The sequence below is a fragment of the Fukomys damarensis genome, unplaced genomic scaffold (assembly GCF_012274545.1).
Source record: "Fukomys damarensis isolate Sample0158 unplaced genomic scaffold, DMR_v1.0_HiC HiC_scaffold_19, whole genome shotgun sequence".
Classification (NCBI taxonomy): domain Eukaryota; kingdom Metazoa; phylum Chordata; class Mammalia; order Rodentia; family Bathyergidae; genus Fukomys; species Fukomys damarensis.
Window position 1 is genome coordinate 54,780,234 of NW_022900931.1, and position 12,095 is coordinate 54,792,328.

General features: G+C 41.9%; 1 long non-coding RNA gene across 1 annotated transcript in view; it reads left to right on the top strand.

The window, feature by feature from the left end:
* Positions 1-12,095, top strand: part of LOC104874011 — a 14,807-nt gene that overhangs the window by 908 nt on the left and 1,804 nt on the right. The window contains exons 2-3 of the long non-coding RNA XR_783626.1: positions 93-258; positions 6,351-6,406. This is a non-coding gene — a long non-coding RNA (uncharacterized LOC104874011). The remainder of the gene's footprint in view (positions 1-92; positions 259-6,350; positions 6,407-12,095) is intronic.

Genomic DNA, 12,095 nt, shown 5'->3' on the forward strand with positions numbered 1-12,095 from the left:
AAAAAAAAAAAAAAAAAAAAAATCTGGAGACAGAAGTCTGGAAAGTTAGCAATGACAAGTAGTGGTCTGAACGCAATCTGCTTGGAAAACAGATGACTGGATTTGCTGGTGGACTGTGAGGGCAAGACGAATCAAGGTTCTCTCCTGTATTTCTGGTCTGTTCGACTTAATGACTTGATGGGTTCAGCAAGTATGCATTGGGTATCCAGGGAGGACTGATGGCAGTGCTGGCCTCGTGGGAAAGACCAAGAAAGCATGGTAAGCCCCTGGGCCAGAAGTTACTTGCAGACTTTCCATTGGCTGTACTTCTGGGATACCTCCACTGATGCTCCTTTTATTCCCTACAAACAGTTCTAGTCATTAGAAATGTTTGCCAGCTACTGGCTCTACTTCTACCCTCTGCTTGCTCACTTGCTCGCTTGCTTTCTGTACTGGAAATTGAATTCAGGTCCTTGTGCTTGCAAGGCAGGCAGTGGCTCCACTGAGCTAAGTCCCCAGCCCTACCCTCTACTTTAAAAACACAAAGAGGGGCTGGGGATTTAGCTCAGGGGTTCCACTGACTGCCTTGCATAGCACAAGGACCTGAGTTTGATCTCTGGTACCTGCCCCGCAAAAAGGCAAAGAACTGCTAGTTTCCTGAATGCTTCCTTTTGAAGACAGCGTTTGTGTTTCCTCTAAGACATCTCCATCCTACGCACATCACCCCCACTTCTGTAATAAATTCCATGGAAAGCACCCTCAGCCTCCATTTGTCAGAGCTCTTCTCCAAGCAGACCAGACTCTCAGTCCAGCAGAGTCATCACTGGCATAGCCCTCGTTCTAGACTTTAGTACAGCTAAGATCATGCCAGTTTCCTTGGCATGTGTATCACCCTATGATTTTGAAGAATTTGTTGATAAAATCTGTTATTTGAGGAGTTTCAAATCTAGTAAGGACAAAATTACAAGGTTTGCAAGTGCTAAAATATGCAATATAGGCAGGAAACACTATATATGCTAAAAGAGAAGACTTAGGGGCCAGAGATTTGGCTCAGTGGTTCCGCTGCCTGCCTTGCAAGTGCAAGGGCCTGAGTTCAATCCCTGGTACCAAAAACAAAAACAAAAAAACCCTAAAAAAAGAAAAGAAAGAAAAAACTAAAAGAAGACTCAGGAGGCAGAATGGGGTCCTTTGGAGACAGGTTAAAATTTAGCTGTGTGAAAGGACAAGGGCCAAGCATGCATAAATGAATGAAATTTACTACAGCTGTGTTAGGCATCAGTTGGTATCATTTCCATATGTCTGGTCACATAGACATTTTGTTATGAAGTGATATGTTGCTAAGTCATTTATTTGGCCTTTTTTTTTTCTGTTTTTTTGAGATAGGTTCTACTATATTGCCCTGGCTGGCCTCAAATCATGGGGATCCTCCTGCCTCAACTTCCCAAGTGTGAGGATTACAGGCATGCACCTCTATGCCTAATTTGTTTGACCTTCATATTTCAAATTGTTATTTTGATAGTACAAAAAAAATTGAAGTAAAGCCACTGTCCTAGCCATGCTTTTGAAGTGGAAGGAGCAGGCACTTGATCTGTATACTTTTTCCTCTCCTGGCCTGGCCTAGAATGTCTTTTTTTTTTTCCCCTCTCATTGAGTTTATTGGTACATTTTAGGTCTACAGTACAGTTACATTCATCATTGGGATCTTGTACCTTTACACGACAGGTCTTGGTTCTCATTTTTTCCCCCTTTTTTCCCTTGTTTTTTGCCCTCCCTTTGTCCTTTAATTTATTAGTATCAGACGCTTTTGAGGATTGACTAACTGTATTCTTTTTTTCCTTTCTCTTCTTTCCCTGTCCCCACTTCTCCTTTCTGGGTGCTAGGGATTGAATTCAGAGCCATCTGTGTGCTAAGTGTATCTTCTACCACTTAGCTACAGTCCTAGCTCCTGATTCATTGTTTTCTAAGCACTTTGAAGTTTAATGCACTTGACTACATTTTACAACATAGTATGCTAGGCCCATAATCAGATACTCCTGCTTTGAAGTTTTAGTGATAGGTTAGACAAACATTGGTAAAGGAGGGACTCCACACCTTAATTAAAGTTGCTGGTCCGGACAGAAAAGTTTATTGGCTAAATTCACCATGGAAGCCAGGTGTGGTGGTAGCACACGCCTATAATCCCAGCACTCAGAAGGCTGAGACAGGAGGATCACCACAAATTTGCAACCAACCTAGGCCACATAGTAGGTTCAAGCCCAGCCTGACCTACATAGCAAGACGCTGTCTAAAAAAAATGTTTAAAAAACAATTAGCCACAGAGCTTAGTGACAATTCTAACCTGGAAGAAAGAAGGCACCTGTACTTACCTACTCTTTCCTTAAGTATTTTCAGTTGATTTTAGAATTTTCATTTTTACTACCCCTGTAATCCTAGCACTCAGGAAGCTGAGGCAGGAAGATCACCATGAGTTTGAGTTCAAGGCCAGCTAGAAAACTACATAGCAAAACTGTCTAAAAGCAAAAATAAAAACAGAACAAAAAAAGAACTCTCATCTCCAGATAAGCCTCTGTGCTGATTAGTTTCAGGCTATTTTCTTCTTTGATGCTGTGATTCACACTTAAAACTACCTGGGGCTTCCGTCACTCACAGAACATACCGTAGACCCTGCAGCACGGTATTCAAGGTTTTCTGCACCATATCCTACAGTGCCATATTCAGGATCTGCACCATCCACCTTTCCAGTTCCAGCCTATACCTCTTTCCCTCCGCCAGTCCGGCTCAGTACACCAACAACATTGACTCTCCGACAACACCGACATGGCCTCCGTGTGTATGTGTGTGTCTGTGCTCGCTGGGTGTTAAATCCGTGACCCTACGTATGCTAAGCGTGTGCTGTACCCCAGCCTAATGTTGCCTTCTTATACCTCATATGTGCCGATGGGAATTAATGCTTCTGTTGGGGATTATGTCTCTATGTGCCGGTATCAATACTCTGCTCATTCCTGAGGGTGGCTGGTACTGTGGTTCTTCACACTCTCAGAAGCATGCAGTACATGCAGGTCTCTGCTGGGCTGTGTGTTTAGTTTTCTACACCAGGGTCTAGAACTGGGCTACTGCCCAAAGGCAAGGCCTTCCGGAAATTTTGGCCCAGGAGTAAGGGGCTATGTGGGTGGTATCCCTTGCTTGGAAACAGAGTTGAGATCTGGTTCAGCATTGTGCTATTAACTGTGGACCTCCGGGCAGTTATTTAATTAGTGTCCTTATGAGGATATGATAAATGCACTAATAACATAAATGACTTATCATACCCTGATAAAGAAGGAATTGGTTGTTATTAGTAATAGTAATTACCACTGGGCCTGGCTAAAGTGCCACCTGCTCTCTGGAGTTTTTCTCTGACTGTGGTTAGAGGTGGCGCCTTCCCCTCAGAAGCCCCGTGAGACCTTGTTGGCCGCAGTGGTCGACCCTCATCATCTGCCGCCACAGGTGCCACTTAGTTGCCTGCAGATCTTGTCTCCCCTTTCAGATCAGAAGTGCTTCTAGAACTGAGCAAGAATAGCGCCTAGCCCTGGCGGGACCTGCCCTCTCCCCTTAGCCCGGTAGTTCTCAGCTGGAGACAGTTGCCATGCTCAGCTGGAGGTATTTTTGGTTATCTCTCATAGGGGCAAGAGTGTGTGTGTGTGTGTGTGTGTGTGTGTGTGTGTGAGTGTGTGAGTGTGATAAGGGGCAGGGAGCGTTGTTATAGGCATCTAGTGTTGCAGGCCAGGGATACTGCCAACTTATTCCAGGACTCTGAACATCTCTCCACAGCAAAGAATTATCCAGCACGAACTCCGGCAGAGATGACATTGAGAAACTCCAGGTTAGCTAAGAATCATGCTGGGTCCACATTTCTAAGGAATGATGAAAATCTCGGATTAAGGCACCCAAATTGTAATTTGGTTCTTTAGAATAAAAAAATGACATTGTAGCCAGTCATAACTGTTTCCCTATAGTAGGGCAATGTGTTCTTCTGTCTGTGCTTATTTAATCCTTCTTACGAGCCTACAAAGACAGCCTCTATTACTACCCCAGTCTTACACTGTTGGAGGGTGAGGCCTAGAGAGATAAGTAATTTGTTCAAGACCACAATACTAACCAGTAGTAGAGCCAAGGGATTTGAACTGAGATCTCTGCTCTTCAGACCTGAGCTTTTGGTTACGCTCCAGGAATGACCTAAAGACTATAGTAAGCTACAGTGAGATTTTATGATTATGAAACTGGAAACTCTTGTACTTTTTTTTTTTTTTGGTATTAGGGATTGAACTGGGACATTGTACCACTGAGCTACATACCAGCCCTTTTAAATGTTTTATTTTGAAACAAGGGCTTGCTAAATTGCTGAGGCTGGCCTTGAACTTGTGACTCCTACCTCAGCCTCCTGAGTAGCTGGGATTATAAGCATGTGCCATTGAGCCCGGCCTGTTTTATTTTTTGTGGTGCTGGGGATCAGGCCTAGGGCTTCACATATGCTCCAGTTTACTTTTTGCCTTTTGTTTTTTTGTTTCAAGCATAGGAAACTGGGCGTGGTGATCCATACCTGTAATCCCAGCACTAGAGGCCAGCCTAGAATGCACGGTGAGACCCTGTCTGACACACACACACACACACACACACACACACACAGGAAAACCTGGGCATGGTGGTGTGTATGTATAGTCCTGGCTACTTGGGATGCTGAAGCAGGAGGATCACTACAGCCTGCGAATTTGAGGCCAGTCTGGGCAACATAGTAACTCCCCATCTCAAAAAGAAAAGTAGATAATAATTTTTGAAGTTATTATACATCAATGATACAATCTTTTTAAAAGCCAGCTTTTCATAGAAAGTATGTTTTATGTAACATGTAATCAGTTAAGCTTTTGCCTGGTAAACTAGATGCTTTTATATTTGAAGTTGACTTTAAAAAGCCAATGAGGGCCGGCCGTGGTAGTGCACACCTGTAATCCTAGCCCTTGGGAGGCTGAGGCAGGAGGATTGCTGTGAGTTCGAGACCAGCCTGGGCTACATAGTGAGTTCCAGGTCAGTCTCAACTGTACAGTGAGACCCTGTCTCAAAAAACAAAAAACAAAACAAACAAAAAAAGCCAATGAGCAGTCCTCAAAGTTTACAGACTCTCAGGCAACTAACAGAATAGTGTTCAGTTATGGAATCGAGAATTAAAACACCTTGTGTTGTCTGGTTTTAAAGTGTCCAAAGGTTTAACCATAAAGAGTGACATTTTGTCTTATATTGAAATTACCTTGCGGGATGTACGCCTGTAATCCCAGCACTCAGGAGGCTGAGGCAGGAGAATCGCTGTGAGTTTGAGACCAGCCTGAGCTACATAGTGAGTTCCAGGTCAGTCTCACTACATAGTGAGACACTGTCTCAAAAAACAAAACAACAACAACAAATAAATAAATAGTTGCCTTTCCCATTTGTTGTATACCTGTCTTATGAGGAATGTTTAATATTACCCTGCAAGTCAGTTCAACGCATAACCATTTACCGAATACTGCTGATGTGGTTTCTTCAATGAAGCGTTCTGTGCGGTACTATGATGCAGTGTCATCTTGCAGCTTGACAAATAGGTTTGTAAGGAATTAGAACTGTGTGTGTTAACAGTACCTTTGTATAACAGGATGTAAAATTAAAGATGAGGAATGTGCGCAAATGATTATTCAGTGTTTTGTTTTGGTTTGGTTTTTTGAGACAAGGTCTCACTATGTAGTTGAACCTGACCTGGAACTCACTATGTAGCCCAGGCTCATCTCAAACTCACAGCAGTCCTCCTGCCTCAGCCTCCTGAGTGCTGGGATTACAGGCGTGCGCCACCATGCCCAGCCTCATCCAGTGTTTTTTTAAATTGGTCAGTACTATATCTAAAGCTGTGGTTAGTATGTTTTAATTTTTTTTACTTTTATTGAGTTTATTGGTACATTTTAGGTATACGGTACAATTCATTATTGGGATCTTGTACCTTTACATGACAGGTCTTGGTTCTCATTTTTTTTCCCCTTGTCTGTGCCCTCCCTTCACCCCCTCCTCCCCTCTCCATTTACAAACACTTTATTTCCTTTTTTTCTTTTAGTATGTTTTAACTTTCATGACACAGAATAAATTAAAATAAAAAAGAAAGTAGAAATGTCTAATTATTGAAGCAATAGGTAATACATGCACTTTTGAACACATGTTATACATTGTGTATAATAACCATAATGATAATAATAGCTGCTAGCACTTTTAAAGTATTTACTGTGTCCTTCTTCTTGCTAAGAACTCTGTAGACATTATCTAATTTGCATAATTCCATGAAATAACTTACTCTCAATGTCCTTATCGTTTTACAGATGAGGAAATTGAGGCACAGAGAGGTTAAATTGATCAAACTCTCGCACCAGTAAAGGTGAGTTGGCCTTAATATCCAGAGCACTGACTCTCAAAGACATGCCCTCAGCTAATCGCTGAACCTACTTTCTATACTGAATCATTGAAAATCACTCGTTTTTTATTTTATTTTATTTATTTATTGGATACTGGGGATCGAACTTGGGCCCTTACACTTGCGAGGCAGGTGGTGGAGCCCCTGAGCCAAATCCCCAGCCCCAGTAATTTGTTTTTTAAAAATGTAAATAAATTCAGAATTTTGAATTGGAGTTGATAAAAATTAGGTAGTAGTTTGTGTCATAGTACCTGAAACCGTAAATCTGAGAATGTTTTAGACTTGGCTAAAGTGTATCGAATGCCTTCTGCTTGTGTGATGGAACAACTCAGCCCTTTTCCACAAAGCAGGACGAAGTAATAAGTTTAAAGAGCATGAAATTTGTAAAATTTAAGGAAGCTCTGAAATTGGGGTAAATATTCCATCTCCAAAGGAAGTAGTCTGTAATCAGGGAAGCTGTTATAGAAATTCTGGAAGAGGAATACAAGTAAATGTTCTTTGGTAGTAGACTCTTGCATGCCATGTGTTACTTCAGCAACTTGTTTTTTGTTTTTTGTTTTTTTTTGAGATAGGATCTTGCTATATAGTGCAGGCTGGCCTTGAACTTACTGTGTAGCTCAGGCTGGCCTCCACGCCATGGCAATCCTCCTGCCTCAGCCTCCAAGGGCTGGGATTACAAATGTGCACCACCATGCCTGGCCTACTCACTTTTAACTTGGAGAAAAATAAATTAAAATTTTCACATTATGTCGTATTATAATACATTCGATATACTTAGAGCGATATACATGGGATTTTTATTGTTTTGGTGCTGGGGATCGAACCCAGGGCCTCCTGCGTGCTAAGCAGGGATTCTACCACTGAGCGACATGACCATCGACCCCCATCCTTTCTTTAGATACGTTAATATGTTTGTGCAGGCTACTGTGGTGCTGGTCCCACAGTGGTCTTTTAAAGTGACCTTGCTTGGATCTTGTGTTTTTTACAGTTTATTTACTGAGACAAGATCTAACTATGGTGCCAAGATTGGCCTTGAACTTCTGGGCTTAAGTGATTCTCCTGCTTTAGCTTCTCAAGTAGCTGGGACTACAAAGCCCACCATCGCACACAGCTTTCTTCCCACTTTTAACTTTCAAAATAGATTTTTATTTCTCTTCATTGCAAGTTCTTATAAAGAAACTACTAAATCCACTAAGATCTGACAGCAGGGGTGAGAGAAGTTAATAAAAAGTGTATGTAGAGTAATTACATCTATGTAAAAGTGAGGTGGGCAGTAGCTTAGATTACTGGCAGTTGCAAGTCCTTACTTGTTCTTTAATTATTTGGTTATTAATCTATAATCCCAGCACTTGGGAGGCTGAGGCAGGAGGATCGTTGAGAGTTTGAGGCCAGTCTGGGTCACATAGTGAGCTCAAGGCCAGCCTGAACTACCTTGTCTCAAAAAAAAAAAAATTTTTTTTTTAGTTATAAACCAAAATGTTATCAAGGATTGTAAAATTGTAAACTCTTCTTTCTTGGATGGACACCCTCTACCTTTGTGTCTTCCCTACAGTACAGAGCAGACAAATCTGTTCTCGGTCCTGGAGATTTTATGGACGCAGAAGTAAGTGTGCAAAACTCAAGTGCCAGTTAGGTGGGACATGTGTGGCTGCTTGTTGTAGCACCTTCCCTCTCCCTGGAAAGTCTAATATGTGACGCCCTCTGTGTGTGTAGGGCTTTATCTTTTAGGTATCTGTGCTAGAGTACCCTGCACATCAGTGGATTCCCCTGCTTTAGAGCCGTTTCTGTGCTGCAGCCAGGTTCTAGTCAGGACTGTAAGAGGAAAGTCATGTGCAGACATATTTACTTGAAAAGGCCCAGTTGCCCCTAAATATATCACTGTATACATGATGCTTAGCCTGCAGCTTTCTCCTGTATACAGGGTACCTTAAGAAATAGTGGCGCAACTGGACTAAAACTAAACCTCTTTATTTTAAGCCATTGGGCTGGATTCATCATAAAGATTAAATAAAGTATGTATTGCAATGTGCTATAGGCTGCAAGGAGGAAGAAAGATAGGCCTCTTTCTCTTTTGTGGTTCCATAATCTATTAGGAAACTGTGTTAGTTTCATGTCACTGTGGCAAAGAAATTGATAGAAGTCAGCTTACAGGAGGAAAGGTTTGTGGGCTCACATTTCAGAGGCTTCAGTCAGTGGTCAGCTGCTCCATTGCATTAGACCTGTGGTGAGGCAAAACATCACGGCGGGGAGCGTGTGGTGGAGAGAAGTTGCTCACCTCGTAACTGCGTAGAAGCAAAGAAAGAAAAAATGTGTGAGGAAGGGGCCAAGGACAAAAGATGCCCTTCAAGGGCCCCGCCTGGTGACCTACTTCCTCCAAGCAGGCCCTGCTCCTTAAAGTTCCTACCACTCTGCGTAGCCCATTAAGCTGTGGTCCATCAGTGGTCAGAGCCCTCACAATCCAGTCACCTCCCAAAGGCACTTCCTCTGAACACTGCTGTGTTGAGGACTGTTACAGTTTGAATCTAGATATCCTTCCAAAGCCTCCTGTGGTCATAGGTGGGGCTTTTTTCATATGTGGCTGGACTAGGGTGTGTGATGCTGGGATTAAGGGTGTATGATTACTAAATCAGTCCACTAATTGGTTTGGCACCAATCTCAGTAGTCTAGATAGGATATTAAAGGGGCAGAAAGAAGCTGCTAAGGCCTCTTTCTGGCTTTGCTATTTTCTTCCCCCATGAACTGTTTCTCTGCAATGTCCCTCTGCCATGCTACCCTGCTTTGGAGCCAGACAACTATGGACAGAAACCTCTATAAACTGTGAGCCAAATAAACCTGTCCTTGCCAGGCGTGGTGGCTCACGCCTGTAATCCTAGCATTCAGGAGGCTGAGGCAGGAGGATTGCTGTGAGTTCAAAACCAGCCTGGGCTACATTGTGAGTTCTAGGTCAGTCTCAACTACATAGTGAGACCCTGTCTCAAAAAACCAAAAAATAAAAAATAAACAAACAAAACAGAAGAAATCAAAAAAACAAACCTGTTTTCCTTAACTTTGGGTATCAGATACTTTGTTTCAGAAATGGGAAAAAGTAACTGAGACAAGGACCAAGCCTTCAACATTCTGGGAGACATGTAAGATCCATATTAGTGAGCTTTCCTGTCTCTAGGACAAAATATCCAGTACCTACAACTTAAAGAAGAAGCTTAATCTGGCTCACGGCTGTTGGGGATTCAGTCCATGGTCAGCTGGCGCCAAGGCGGAAACAGCTTAGTAGGACATGATGGAGGAAAGCTGCTCACCTCATGGCAGCCAAGGAGCAGAAGGGCGGGAGAAACAGGAGATGAGTGCAGCCTTCCAGGTCACACCGTCAGCGACACACCTCCAACAGGCTGACCTCCTGAGGAGGAATCTGCTGAGTACAGCACCCCATGATCCAGCCACTTTCCACACACCTGAGACTTTGGGGGGCCCCGTAGTAAAATCCAAACCCTGACAGTTATAGCTCACGTGTGTCAGGCAGTTTACGTGTAATGAGCTCCTCAGTGCTCTCTCATAATTTATATGTAATGCTTTTCACATGCAGTGGTCCCCATTCTTAACAGTAGCGTACAAAAATTCATGTTTCCAACCTCAACAAAACCCTGTCAGACTTTAACCTTATTGTTTTATACTTTTTCTCTTGCCCTCATCCTTAGATTGTGAGTGAGCTCTCTGAGGGCAGCCAGCCTTTCTTGTGGGTTCTTCCTGGTGCTGGGGAAGCAGGGACTACTCACTAGTCTGCTAGTGGTGTATTTAGTGACCTACCTTTGACCCTAAAGCTGCAGCCCTTGGCAAGCACAGATGCGTTCCTCAAGAGGGCCGGTGAGTTGGGGTTTTTATTTTTGGTTTCTCATTACTCATGCCTTTGAAACCTCTTTTAGAGATACCTGAGTAAAAATCTCTGGCCGTGCATTGCCCTCTGGAGGTTCTGAAGGATTAGGGGTATTGTTTCACCAGAACTTGTTGCTCTCTGATCATGAGAGTTTAGGGTTCGACACAATGTGAGAAATCAGCTAGATCCCATTACTGTGAAATACCCATCCCCTGAAATTCCTCTCATTGTGTCAGATAATGTATTCAGGAAGACACCTGCACCATAGATATCCTCGGTCTGTTCAGGTTCATAAAATGGAGTTGTGTTAGTATCATTTGTGCAAAGATGTGATTTAGTCACTCATACAGCATAAATGAAAGTTGGGTAATTATTTGTTTGGAACTAATCACCACATTAGTATTTTATGGGTTTACTTTTTGCCCTGCAGTGACTCACCTTAATGCTACTTTAAACATTGGAAATAGGATGAAGATTATGACTACTTGCCCAATAATGTGACCTTCACATCCGAAGACGTCATTCCTGTGGATTTTACACCAAAGGATAATTAATGTACGGGGATTGGCTTACAAGGGCCCGGATCCCCACCAGGCACCGATTGGAACTTCAGTAGAACATTTTCGTCTTTTCAGTGGAGGCTATGAGGGAGCTAGCAATCTTCTCTTACATGTTGGACTAAATCAAGGAAGAAAATTGGGAATTTCAGGCCAGGTGAAAGTGTTTCTGCACATAAAGGTGGAACCACTGACAAGTGAATATATTTCCTGTGTTATATATCTGCGCCATTCATTCTTGGTTGAGTGAATGGAGACTTTGAAGTGATTACCTTTTCCCAGTATGTTTTCTGGAAGATTTGTGAAGCACCTTCCTGATTTTAATATAGGGCTTCTGAGAGCCTGTGCCTGTCTTCTTGGTGGGCTTTATGTGTTGATGAGAGTAAGGATTGCTCTCTTACCTTTGTGGGCTAAAAATGTTTTTTATAATTAAATTTACTTTTTTTTTTTTTTTTTTTTTTTTTACGATGGCCTCTCACTGTGTATTATTTTTTTGAGGACAGGGTCTCACTATCTTGAGACAGGGTCTCACTGTGTAGCTCAGGCTGGCCTTGAATGCACTGTGTAGTCCAGGCTGGTCTCAAACTCGTGGTAATCCTCCTGCCTCAGCCTCTCAAGTGCTAGGATTACAGGTGTGTGCCACTATGGCTGGCTTGTTTTCTGATTTTTCTACTGACTATAAATTATTCTTATAACTTGAAATATGATAAGTAATATTAATATAACTTACTATCATATACTATATCATCATATATTTATACAAGTTATGTATTATATTATTAATATATTTATACTATTGGCAATATTTTATGTTAACTATATCATAGAATAATATACTATATTAAACATTCTTTAGAAATTGGTAGAATTAAATTGATAATCTATATCTGCATTAATACCTGCTAATTAATTATACTACTAATCGACACATGTCAATTAACTAAATTAATAGCATCAATATATCAATTCTTTTTGTTTTTTGGAGACAGAGTCTTACTATGTCACCCAAGCTGGACTTGAACTTGCAGCAATCCTGCCTCAGCCTCCTGAATGCTGGGATCACAAGTGTGCACCACCCTGCCTGGCTCAATTCTATAATAGTTAATACTAATTATTTAAATGTACTAATATACTAATATATTTAAATTTATATATTTAAATCCACCTTCTGAGCCAAATCTTTCCCTTACTCTTTTTTTTTTTTTTTTTTTTTTTTTTTTTTTTTTGG